At 37.4% G+C, this 12342-nt stretch overlaps 1 protein-coding gene across 1 annotated transcript in view; it reads left to right on the plus strand.

Annotated features, from left to right (window-relative positions):
* BIRC6 (baculoviral IAP repeat containing 6) overlaps positions 1-12342 on the plus strand; it is a 323928-nt gene that overhangs the window by 254359 nt on the left and 57227 nt on the right.

Here is a 12342-nt window from a genome sequence, read left to right on the forward strand (position 1 = left end):
ATTAACAACCAATGGCTGTCCATGCCAGCTGATTTGGGTGCACGGGGCTTGGGCTACCTCAGCCTCACTTACTACTGTGTTCTCTAGGTAGCCTAGTTGGTTTACCTGCATTTTTGGCTCCCTTACCCCATCCTGCTTGGTTTTATAGAACAGTGAAGAGAACATGCACAATAATTTAGTTTATTGCCCCTTGTGGGGAAAAGTGCAGAGTAAGAGGCAATTGCAAGCAGATACCAGCAGGTCAGGGAAGAGAAACATATGTTGGGCAGATGGCTGCAGTAAAACAACAAATTCTGTAGCAAAAACTATTAATTGTGTGATACTTTAGAAAAATGTCAAATTCCATGGCGGCACAATCACTGTGTTCACAGGGCTCCTAGTGAGATGACTGAGGCAGTTCACTCCTCTCAGACCCATTGTTTCTTTGTAGACATTTGCGGCCATCAGTTTACACTCAGATAACATTTTCGTTGTCTTTACAAGCATAAAAACTAGAAATTTAAATTTGTTTCCTAAACAAAAGCCAAGATTACTCTGGAATGCAATTCGGTGGCAAGGCATGACGTTTTGCAGAAGTTCCATGACCACGGGATACACCAGGTCTGGAATATAGTGGTAGTGGTACTATTATCACTCACTAATAGTTTGTGGTTTTTTATTTTTATTGGCTTGTGCTTCCAATTCTCCTACTCTTGTTTCCTCCCTGTATGATTTGACTTTCCCATCCCATAAAGAACTCATGTTTTTCCTGACACATTGTTCTGATTTAAGGTTTTATGACTAAAACATTGAAATGATCATTTCAATCATTGATGTACAGTTTGAGTTATGTTATTGAGAAACAAAAAAACTTTGCGAAAGCGTTAATGTTGTGTGTATGTTTTACTGCAGTCCAGGGAACTCCCCAAAAGTATGCTGATTTTACAAAAATTCTGACACATTTTTAAAAACATTGTCTGGAAATGAAGAATAGCAGACGCATGCTGCCATATAATCTTGTTAATTCACTACCACGCTGCTCAGCTAGTCTTACCTATGCATCCTTGTTTTTTGCTATAATTGAAATGTGCTTTTGGGTGTATAACATTGCAATTATATATTTAAACTTTGGTTTTTTTCCAGACTTCCCTGAAAAATCCTGCCATAGGCTGTGGTGTGACATGGAATTGGTTTTACTTTCGGGAAAGTTAGGCAGGTGTTGGAAATTGGGATTTATTATAAGATATTAACTTTAATCTAAGATACTGATAATGTTGAGATATTGTCCATTACTGAAATTTAAAATGCTCACAATAAGAGCCTCAGGTTTATACACTAAAATCGTGTGACTGTCCCTTGTTATTGGAAGATGAGTTCTCTGGTAGTTTTCTAAGCCCAAGCCTTGTGTCCCTGAAAGCACGAGTTCCTACCCATAGCACATAATAGAAAATTAATGTTGCAAGTGTACTGTAGTCTACATTTTTCATATACCACAAATTAAGATGTTCAGAGCCTTTCAGACATCAGATACAAAAGCTGATTATCTATTTTTCATAAATGTCCTTGTTTTCATTTAAGCGTCTACTCTAACAGTTTAAAATCCTAATATACCACTGCAGGTAGCTTTTGGTGCCTTTTTAGTAATCCAACTCCATATAGATTTAACCTGAAAAAAACCTATATTTTTGCAAATGTATTTTCTAAAACCTAAGGAGTGTAATAGCAGCAGCATCTTGTCAAGTAATCTCGGAGCCATTTGAGAGCCATTTATTCTAATTATGAGCACAGTCTTTTCTGATGCATTTTATTTTGATATTCAAAACGCTACTGCGAGAGCACTCATGTTCATCCTTATAAGGAAAAACTGAAAAATCAGGCTAACTATAAAGGCTATGGTATGCTAGCATTATAGTTCACTTTTGCTTAAGGCTAGGTGATTTTCCTACAGGCTTTTGAATGTAAAGTGTTCTTTGGATGAACATTGGCCGCAAAACTTAACAGAATTTAGAGTGTTAATTAGACATATTATAAAGGAGGCTTGCTTCAGGTTGTTTCTGAAATAGAAAATCAAAAATCTGTAGAGCATGAAGTATTTGGAACTGACACTATAGCCTGCAGCATGGACTGTATTCATAGATCATATGTTTGGAAAGGTGCAGTCAAGAAGCTGGTCTGGGGAAAGCCTACAGCTGTAAATTATTTAGAAACAGTGGGAACAAAAGCTCAGCCCTTTAGGAAACTCTCCTAAGCCATTAAATGTTTGGCAGTGTCTATGGCAACAAGAACGAGTTTAAAGATTTTAATTAGAAACAGATAAAACTGTGTAATATTTTGTTCTGTTTTTCTCCTTGTAACAGTGCTGTGCTTAGCTGTTATAAAACTCTTCCGAGTGCTAATGAGATTCTTGAAATTGTTCTGAACTTGAATACCCTTAAGGTTTCAGGCTTGTGAACAGTATTATGCCATGGCATCAGAATTAGAAGCCCTCAATAATTACTATATTATACTCCTTTTACTTACTCCTTTTCTTTTTGCGAATACAGACTAACACGGCTGTTACTCTGAAACCTGTCAATAATTACTAAGGTTATTACATATTCTATAGATACCACAAATACTATAAAAATTGATTTTGAGAGAGCTTTGAAGATCTGTTTTACAATGATCTGGTGTTAAAACCACTAGGAAGTGTGTTCATATTGCAGTAGTGAGATGGTAAACATTGAATTTGAACTGTTTAATAAGCAAAAGGACAGTGAGGATATATTACATTTTAATGCTTCAAGTTTTACTGTCTCATTGATGAAACCTGCACAGTGCCCTTTTCCCCCGAAATGAATACGTTTGTATTAACAAAAATTAATATCCTTATATCTTTAAACTAATTCTTGACATACAGTTGTTGAGCTGGAATTGCTGCAGTAAATCTTGAGGAAGTGTGTGTGGTTGGATTGGTTTTTCTAATGTCAGCTGAAGATTGTTTTATGGTAGCCTCAAAAGGTCCCAGTCAGGATGGAGGGCAGTTGTACTAGCTGTTATACATACACAAACAAAAACATAGTCCTTCCCAGAATTTAAGACAAGATGTAAAAAAAAAAAAAATAAGTGAACAACTTAGTGAAATTAATAAGTGGTGGGTGCACAACTGGTTGAAAGACTGTACTCAAAGGGCTTGGCTACACTTGCGAGTTAGAGTGTATTAAAGCAGCCCCGGGCGCCTTAGCTCACTACCTGTCCACACTGGCAAGGCATGTAGAGCGCTCTGACTCCATGGCTGGAGCGCTCCTGGTACTCCACCTCGGCGAGAAGATTAACGTTCGTTGCGCCTCGGCTGAAACGCCTGGGCATCAGTGTGAACAAGGTGTTGCATTACAGCGCTCTGATCAGCCTCCGGAAACGTCCCATAATCCCCTTAAGTGAAGTGGCCGCTCTTCTCATTGTTTTGAACTCGCTGTAGGAAAGCGGATATGCCCTTTGAAATCTCCATTTCTGACAGCCGGCTGCTTATCTGCTCCGAGACAAAGCAGCCATTATTGTGGAATGTTGTGTGTGTGTGTGAGAGAGAGAGGCAGTGGGGAGGTAAATTAATGATATGCACTCACCTGGAATACTGTTTAGTTCTGGTTACCCAATCTAAAGGTAAAACTCCACCCCTCAAAAAACTAAGTGGTTCAGAGATAGTCAATGAGAATGAGTTAGGGGCATGGGAAAAATCTCCTTTCAAAACACTGGAGCTGCTTACTTGAAAATTGACGAATAAGAGGCGATGTGATAAAAAATGTACAGTCTGATTAATGGTGTACAGACGGTAGACTGGGAACTTCTGTTCACCCTTTGTTATACAAAAGCAAGGAGAATTAAAATTGAGATGTGGCAAATTTAAAACTTATAAAAAAGGAAATGTTTATTCACATAATGCACAATTAGCCTGTGAAATTCATTGCCACAAGATATCGTTGGAGTCAAGAGATTAGCAGGATACAGAAAAAGATTGGACACTTATGGATAAGAAGAAAATCCAGAGTCGATATGAAAGATTTTTTTAAACAAAGTTTCAGAAGTTCTATAAATGTCATGAGTTAGTACATAAACCAGTTTGTTAATTTTTGGGGAATTGTGGGCCATTTACTTCATAAATCCCTTCTGCAGGATTTCTTGAATCTTCCTCTGAAGTAGCTGCTGTTAGCACTGCCATGGACAAGATACTGGACTAGTTGGAGGTGTGGGTCTGATTTACTATGGCAGTTCTCCCTGGATCAGTACAGCTGCCTCCATACTAGTGTGTTACACTGATTTAACTATGTCATGTTAAAAAATCTAGTTAAATTGGTACAAAAATGGTATGTAGATAAACTTTTTGTGAAGAAGCATAGTGAATATTGCAAGGGCTCTGCAAGAAACTCTTGGTTTACTCACTGCATATGTCATAATGTAAAAGCTGCATGGCTTCTAAAGCTTGCAGGATAGAGGCTCCCTTCTGTGGACCTCAAGGTTTGCAAGATAGAGCTTTCCTTGGGGTCTTGCAACATAGTTTCAGATTTAATATTCCATCCTTTCTCTTGACAGTTTCTTCTTAACTTGTTTTTAGGCGTGAATATTTTGGAATTGGTGTTACTGCATCATATTTTTTGTTTCTGTCTTTTAAATTATGTTTGCATGTGCTCTCTTTGTGCAGTATTTTTAAAATACATTGCCACTGAAAAGTAAAATATAAGTCCTGTATTCTCATCCTTATCCAATTAAGCTGCATTCAGAATGTTAAATGATTTGGAAAAATAATTTAGTGCTGCTCAGTATTATCTATTTAGTGGGCCATTAGGCCTGTCTGTTCTTGGTTTGAGTATCTTAGAATATTAAAGGAAATCAAAAGAATCATTAGATTATTGAGCTTTGTGATATTATTCCTTTATATCATTTAAAGTGATGTTTTTATTCTAAGAAACTGCTTGCCATTAATATATTTTTCACAGGTCTTTGAATTTAGGTTACTATCATATATGCGTTGTTTTGGATCTACTTAAAAACTACTATGTTGGTAATGCAAATTAGGTATGTTGCAAGACCATAAATAAGTTCTAAATTATTCAGACTATCCTTTTTTTTTTAAATCAACTCTTGGTATCCAGGGACTGTTAACCAGGTTCCAAATTTTTAAAAGTGACTTGTGATTTTGGGTGCATTAATTTTTGATTGTTCTGCTTTAGACCACTTTAAAAGGGCCTAATTTTCAGCATGGATGCTTAGTGCTTTCTGAAAATCAAGTCTTGGTATCAAAATGGGCCCCCAGAATTGGAGAGAGACACAATCACTAGTCAGTTCTGAAACTTGTGGTCTATGAAGAGTTCTCCTATCAGAATTTGTTTTAATTGCTAATATTGCAGCAATGGAATAAAAACACTTTAAGCTTTAAACTCTTTAAGCTTTTATCCTGAATCAACACTATTCAAAGTTCACATTGTACAGATGTGAAAAAAAGACTTTGAGACGTTATGCCACTGCAGTTATGATAACTGTTTCCAAGAATTATATTTATCTACCAGCTATGCCTTTCATTTTCAGCAGATGTGATGCCAGTTGTTTGTTATATATTATTAAAGATTATATGTTTTTTCCCTTTTTAAAATGAGACACACTTTAGAGAGAGCCAAATGTCAGTAAAAGCAATAATCATGCTGTTCGTATAAATAAATAACACACATTGCATGAAGGCTTGGACTCATTGCAGAAGTGTTAGAACAGCTGGAGACAGCTCACTGGTGCAGACATTTGTAATTATTTAATTTCAGGTTTTGACTATCTGGTTAATAACCAACAATTCTGAATAATGAATAATGTTAGTATCATTCCCTATTAAGCTAGATACTTTCGATATGCCATTTTCTTAAAAGGAATGCTTTGTTTGTTTATTTGCATGTGTGTACACGCACCTATCCATGTGCTTGAGGTGCCGTTGATATACCTTAAAATATTCACCTAGGAAAGAGTGCTCCAACATAATTAAGAGGCAGTATTATCACTCAAGTTGTAGTACTCATTTGTATGAAATATGTAAACACATTTGTTTCTGTTTGGCCCTTTGTAGAGAAACTTACCTTTCATCATAATAGACCACATTTTAGGTGGGTTTCAAAATTAAGTCTCAGAACATGCATCTGACTGTGAACTTGTGCTGGTTTTACCGCCTCCTGTGGTGAAACAAGGAGAAGTTTGAAAGTTCTGGGTGTGTTCTCCAGTAACATAATTGATGACTCATACCACTTATCATAGCATTGGCAATGATCACCTCAATTTTTTAATTGCACGGTCCTGTAGTCATTTCTCTGAACACTGCTGTGTGCATCAAGACTGCCAGCTTTTTCTGAGTGTTGCCCTTTAATGTATGCATTTTAAACACTTGAGAAACTCAGATGATGATCCAGTAATAGTTCAACATCAAATATATATTTTGTTGTCCCTTTGTACTTAAGAATGATGGCAAAATAAGGGTCCCTAAATAGAGAATAGTCATATGTCCAACCGTATATATTTTTAATGGGAATCTGTTGTCATGTATGTATATTTATGGTGTAAATAAAGGAAAGGTGTAGAAAATGTTTTCTGGTAACTTTATCCCTGTACCCCATTCTTCCATATTATTAAATTTTAAAAACATACTATATATGGAAATCCAGAGAATTTCATTCTTGGAAGTCATGCAGTAGCTACAGAATTTGTGAAAAAGCGAAAGTCTGTGGGTCACATTTTACCTCATAGCCTGTCAAACTTGCATTTTAAGGGCAACTCCTGGCTCTCCCTAAGTCAATGGCAAAACTCGCATTGACTTTAATAGGGTGAGGATTTCATCGTAAGTGTTCATTGAGCTAACATTGAAAGTAAACCACTTTTGACAATGGGAAAACATATTTTGCTATTAAAATCCAAAGGCTACATGGATGTAGCTGATTTTTAACAATTATTTAGGGCCCTGTTCTACAAAGCACTTGATCGCATGCTTAAGGTTAAGCATGCTTTGCTGAACTTTAAACTAAATTTGTGTTGCTGGATATAGGCCTTAATGCATAATGTGATTGTTTTCATTTGTGACGCAAGATGCTTATAGGTAGGTAAAATAACCTAAGGCTTTCTAATAGTTACTTCCTACTGGATGGATGTAATTGGATTATTTGTATTCATTAATGTGAATACAGTATGTCGTACCCTTGAAGTCCACGGGGTAGAGGTGGGGGAGAAAATTTGAAGTATGTTTCCTGGGGCCAAATAGAGATGTTCTGTAATGGTTATGGATGGAGCTATACTAACAGAATGAGAGAGGTTTGGCTAATTTTCTATCGTATATAGCAGCTGACCTAGGTATAAAGCCAGTGCAGATACTTGAACTAATTTTTCTGAGAGATGTAACATTGAACCTGAGCTTTTGGCACAAAACTATTTATTTTTAACTAGCTCACTTGATGATAAGTTGATACTTGTACAGGTCATAACCCTGAATATACAAGAAAAAAAACTCTGTATGCAAACAAGACAAACACTCTAATCAACAAAACCAGTTGGGATACTTACTCCAGAGTAGCTCCCTGCTCTAAAGAAAAATATGGCAACATATGAGGTAAAAGAAATCGGTTGTCATACCCTACACGATCTTCCATGGTCCAAATTAAGACTAGATTATTAAAATATTAAGATTAATATAAATCTTAATGAACCTAATTTGGTATAGCGCTTACTTCATAGAAGAAACCACAACGCAACATAGCAATCATGTAAGTCTTTTTGAAATGGAAAGTACTATCCTGTGAAAGATGGTATGGCACAATGATCTACACAGAGCAATCACCCAGAAGTTAAACGTCCTATCAGTGACAGCCATGCAGCAGAGAAGAAAACAAGCAGGCATTCAAAGGACTTAGTGATTATTATAGTTTCTTTTGGCTTTTTGAAAATTTAAAGTCAGTATTAGAAAATATAGTATAGTTTGGAAACAAAGTAATTTGGTTATGTGAGAGATCATGTGAAATTGGTTCCCTCCATATAAATAAAAGGAAACTGCTAGCTAGGCATTGTATGAGGAGTCCTTGGTTTTGGAACTCCCTCTTTCAGTCCAAGAGCGCTTGGATTTTTTAATCATCCAAGTGTTTTTCTTTTTTCTCAGCAGCCTGGGATGCCTCACAATGGTTTGCTGCTGTAGCTCCCAACCTGAGCTCCTTACAAATAGCCAGACAGCATGCAGGTTACACGCTTGAGTGTCTTTGTATAGCCACAGCCCTGGTCCAGCCACTTTGACCCCCACCAGCCTTGGTTACTTCCAGCAGTTTTGATTACTACTTGCAGAGTAACCCCAATACACTCCAGTCCCAGATTTCCCCCAAAAAACATGTATTCTGTGCTGTCCAGCCCTTTCCTGAACAGTCTAGATGTATTAGTCCATTTCCTCTCTAAGGGGATTGACATACAATGGACTGCCTTAAATGAAGTTACCCAAATAATTCACAATAGTGGATTTGTTTTAATTAAAGAATATAACAAGTTTATTTAACTACAAGGAGATAGGTTTAAATTAGTACAGATATAAGGCATTGAAGTCAGAAATTGTCTCAAGAAAAATAAAGACAAAACATGTTCTAAACTTTACATACTAGACTTGGTTTAGGGTGAAATTCTTACCACATGCTCCCAGCAACAGAGCTGACCAAATTTCAGGTCAGGATCTACTCCCAAAGTCCATAGGCTGTTTCTTTCGTCATCTTGTGGAAGAGATAAATGGCTAAGGAAAAAGAACGTGGGTTGCTTTTGCCCCTCACTTTTATAGTTCAGTCACTTCTTGAACTGCAGTTTCTTGAGCCTTACCCCAAGAAGTAAGGGGTGGAGACATAGAATCATAGGAGTGGAAGGGACCTTGAGGGGTCATCTAGTCCAGTCCCTAAGTATTATTTGGACCATCGTGGCAGGACTAAGTATTATTTGGACCATCCCTGAATGGTGTTTGTCTAACCTGCTCTTTAAAATCTTCAATGATGGAGAGTCAGCAGCCTCCCAAGGCAGTTTATTTCAGTGCTTAACCACCCTGACAGGAAGTTTTTCCTAATGTCCAACCCAACCCCCCCCTTGCTGCAATTTAAACCCATTTTTTCTTGTCCTAATCCTCAGTGGTTAAAAAGAACAATTCTTCTCCCTCCTCCTTATAACAACCTTTTATGTGCTTGAAAACTGTCCCCTCTGTCTTTTCTTTTCCAGACTAAACAAACCCAGTTTTTTCAATCTTCCCTCATAGATCATGTTTTCTAGACCTTTAATCATTTTTGTTGCTCTTCTCTGTACTTTCTCCAGTTTGTCCACATCTTGGTGAAATGTGGCGACCAGAACTGGACACAATACTCCAGTTGAGACCTAATCAGCATGGTGTCTTCATTACAACACTCCTGCTTATACATCCCAGAATGATGATGGCTTTTTTTTTTTTTTTTTGCAACAGTGTTAAACTGTTGACTTATATTTAGCTTGTGGTCCACTATGACCCCCAGATCCCTTTCCGCAATACTCCTTCCTAGGCAGTAATTTCCCATTTTGTATGTGTGCAACTGATTTGTTCCTTCCTAAATGGAGTACTTTGCATTTGTCCATATTGAATTTCATCCTATTTACTTCAGACCATTTCTCCAGTTTGTACAGATCATTTTGAATTTTAATCCTGTCCTCTAAAGCACTTGCAACCCCTCCCAGCTTGGTATTGTCCACAAACCTTATAAGTGTACTCTCTATGCCATTATCTAAATCATTAATGAAGATATTGAACGGAACCGGACCCGGAACCGATCCCTGCAGGACCCCACTCGTTATGCCCTTCCAGCATGACTGTGAACCACTGATAACTACTCTCTGGGAACAGTTTTCCAACCAGTTTTGCACCCACCTTATAGTAGCTCCATCTAGGTTGTATTTTCCTAGCTTTTTTATGAGAAGGTCATGCGAGACTGTAACTGACTGTTACTTACCAAGTTACTATTTTCTAGATGTTTGCAAATTGATTGCTTAATTATTTGCTCCATTATCTTTCCGAGTACAGAAGTTGAGCTGACTGGTCTGTAATTTCCCGAGTTGTCCTTATTTCCCTTTGTATAGACTGGCACTATATTTGCCCTTTTCCAATCTTCTGGAATCTCTCCCATCTTCCATGACTTTTTAAAGATTGCTAATGGCTCAGATATTGGCTCAGTCAGCTCCTTGAGTACTCTAGGACGCATTTCATCAGGCCCTGGTGACTTGAAGACATCTAACTTGTCTGAGTAATTTTTAACTTGTTATATTCGTATTTTAGCCTCTGATCTTACCTCATTTTCACTGGCATTCACTATGTTAGACGTCCAGTCACCACCAATCTTCTTGGTGACAACCGAAACAAAGAAGTCATTAAGCACCTCTGCCATTTCCACATTTTTTGTTATTTCTCTCCCACCCCACATTGTGTAACAGTCCTACCCTGTCCTTGGTCTTCCTCTTGCTTCTAATGTATTTGTAGAATGTTTTCTTGTTACTCTTTGTCTCTAACTAGTTTGATCTTGTTTTGTGCCTTGGCCTTCCTAATTTTATCCCTACATACTTGTGTTATTTGTTCATCCTTTGTAATTTGACCTAGTTTCCACTTTTTGTAGGAGACTTGATTTTTAGATCATTGAAGATATCCTGGTTAAGCCACCGTGGTCTCTTGCCATACTTCCTATCTTTCCTACACAGTGGGATAGTGTGCTCTTGTGCCCTTAATAATGTGTCTTTGAAAAACTGCCAGTTGTCTTCAATTGTTTTTCCCCTTAGACTTGCTTCCCAGGGGATCTTACCTACCAACTCCCTGAGTTTGCTAAAGTCTGCTTTCTTGAAATCCATTCTTTATTTTGCTGTTCTCCCTCCTAACATTCCTTAGAATCATGAACTCCACCATTTCATGATCACTTTCCCCCAAGCTGCCTTCCACTTTCAAATTCTCAGCCAGTTCCTCCCTATTTGTCAAAAGCAAATCTAGAACAGCCTCTCCCCTAGTAGCTTTCTCCACGTTCTGAAATAAAAAATTGTCTCCAATACATTCCAAGAACTTGTTGGATAATCTGTGCTCTGCTGTGTTGTTTTCCCAACGGATGTCTGGGTAGTTGAAGTTACCCATCACCACGTCCTGTGCTTTGGATGATTTTGTTAGCTGTTTAAAAAAAGCCTCATCCACCTCTTCTTCCTGGTGAGGTGGTCTGTAGTAGACCCTTACATCCCTCTTGTGTTTTACCTCTTTTGTCCTTACCCAGAGACTTTCAACAAGTCTGTCTCCTATTTCCATCTCAACCTCAATCCAAGTCTATACATTTTTAATATATAAGGCAACACCTCCTCCCTTCCCCCCCCCCCCCCACTAATACTAATACTTCCAGTTCTCCCTGTTTATTCCCCAAACTCCTTGCATTTGTGTACGGATCTCTAAAATCAAATGTGAAGACCATGAGTTTCAGAACTGACTAGTGATTGTATGTGATTCTCCAATTCTGGGGGCCCATTTTGAGACAAAAGCTTGGTTTTCAGAAAGCACTCCCACCTCTCACTGGTCTGGATTGCACCCCAAAACGTGACACCATCGTTGGAGGTTTTAAAGAGGAGGTTAAACATCTTTCAGGGATGGCCTAGGTATATTTAATCCTGCCTCAGAGATGGACTAGATAATCACTTGGGGTCCCTTTCAGACTTAAAATTCTATGATTTTGGATGGATGTTAGTTGTCTCATCTTCTATTTAGAGTTAAGGAACTGGTAATAAGAAATGAAAACTTGTAGTATGCCTTAGCTCCAAGGGTAAGGTGTGCTAAATGAAACATAAAAGTGCTCCTATATGGTTCAACCTTTTACTAATGCAAGTTGTCAGTTAATTTTTTTGCTAGAGAAAGCAGAAATTTATTTTATCATAAACGCATTCATTTGTGAATACTCTGAACTAGAGCCATAGTTTTCCTTTTCAGTGTTGTTAAAAATAGTATGTCCTGGGGACAGAGGAAGCAGCTGAGTAAAGTATCTGAGTATTGCTACATTTTGAGGATTTCTATAATTATATGAAATTCAGTTGAGAAAGGACATTCATGAGATATTTGAACTTATGAATGGAAAAGAAAAATAAATATCATGAGGGGAGAGATCTTTTAAAGTGTGTGCATTTATTTGAATTATTTGGAAGTCCTTGGTTTTTAATGAAATATTTATTTCTACCTACAGTTGCTCTTATAATAAATGCAAGCACTAAAATTTACATCATATACAATGCCAGCTTTGGTAAAATATACTAGTAAGTGAAGTCTAATGTAATATGCAATTTTAAAACATAGTTTAGTTACAGTTTTTTCCT

Source organism: Eretmochelys imbricata, chromosome 3, assembly GCF_965152235.1.
Source record: "Eretmochelys imbricata isolate rEreImb1 chromosome 3, rEreImb1.hap1, whole genome shotgun sequence".
Taxonomy (NCBI): domain Eukaryota; kingdom Metazoa; phylum Chordata; order Testudines; family Cheloniidae; genus Eretmochelys; species Eretmochelys imbricata.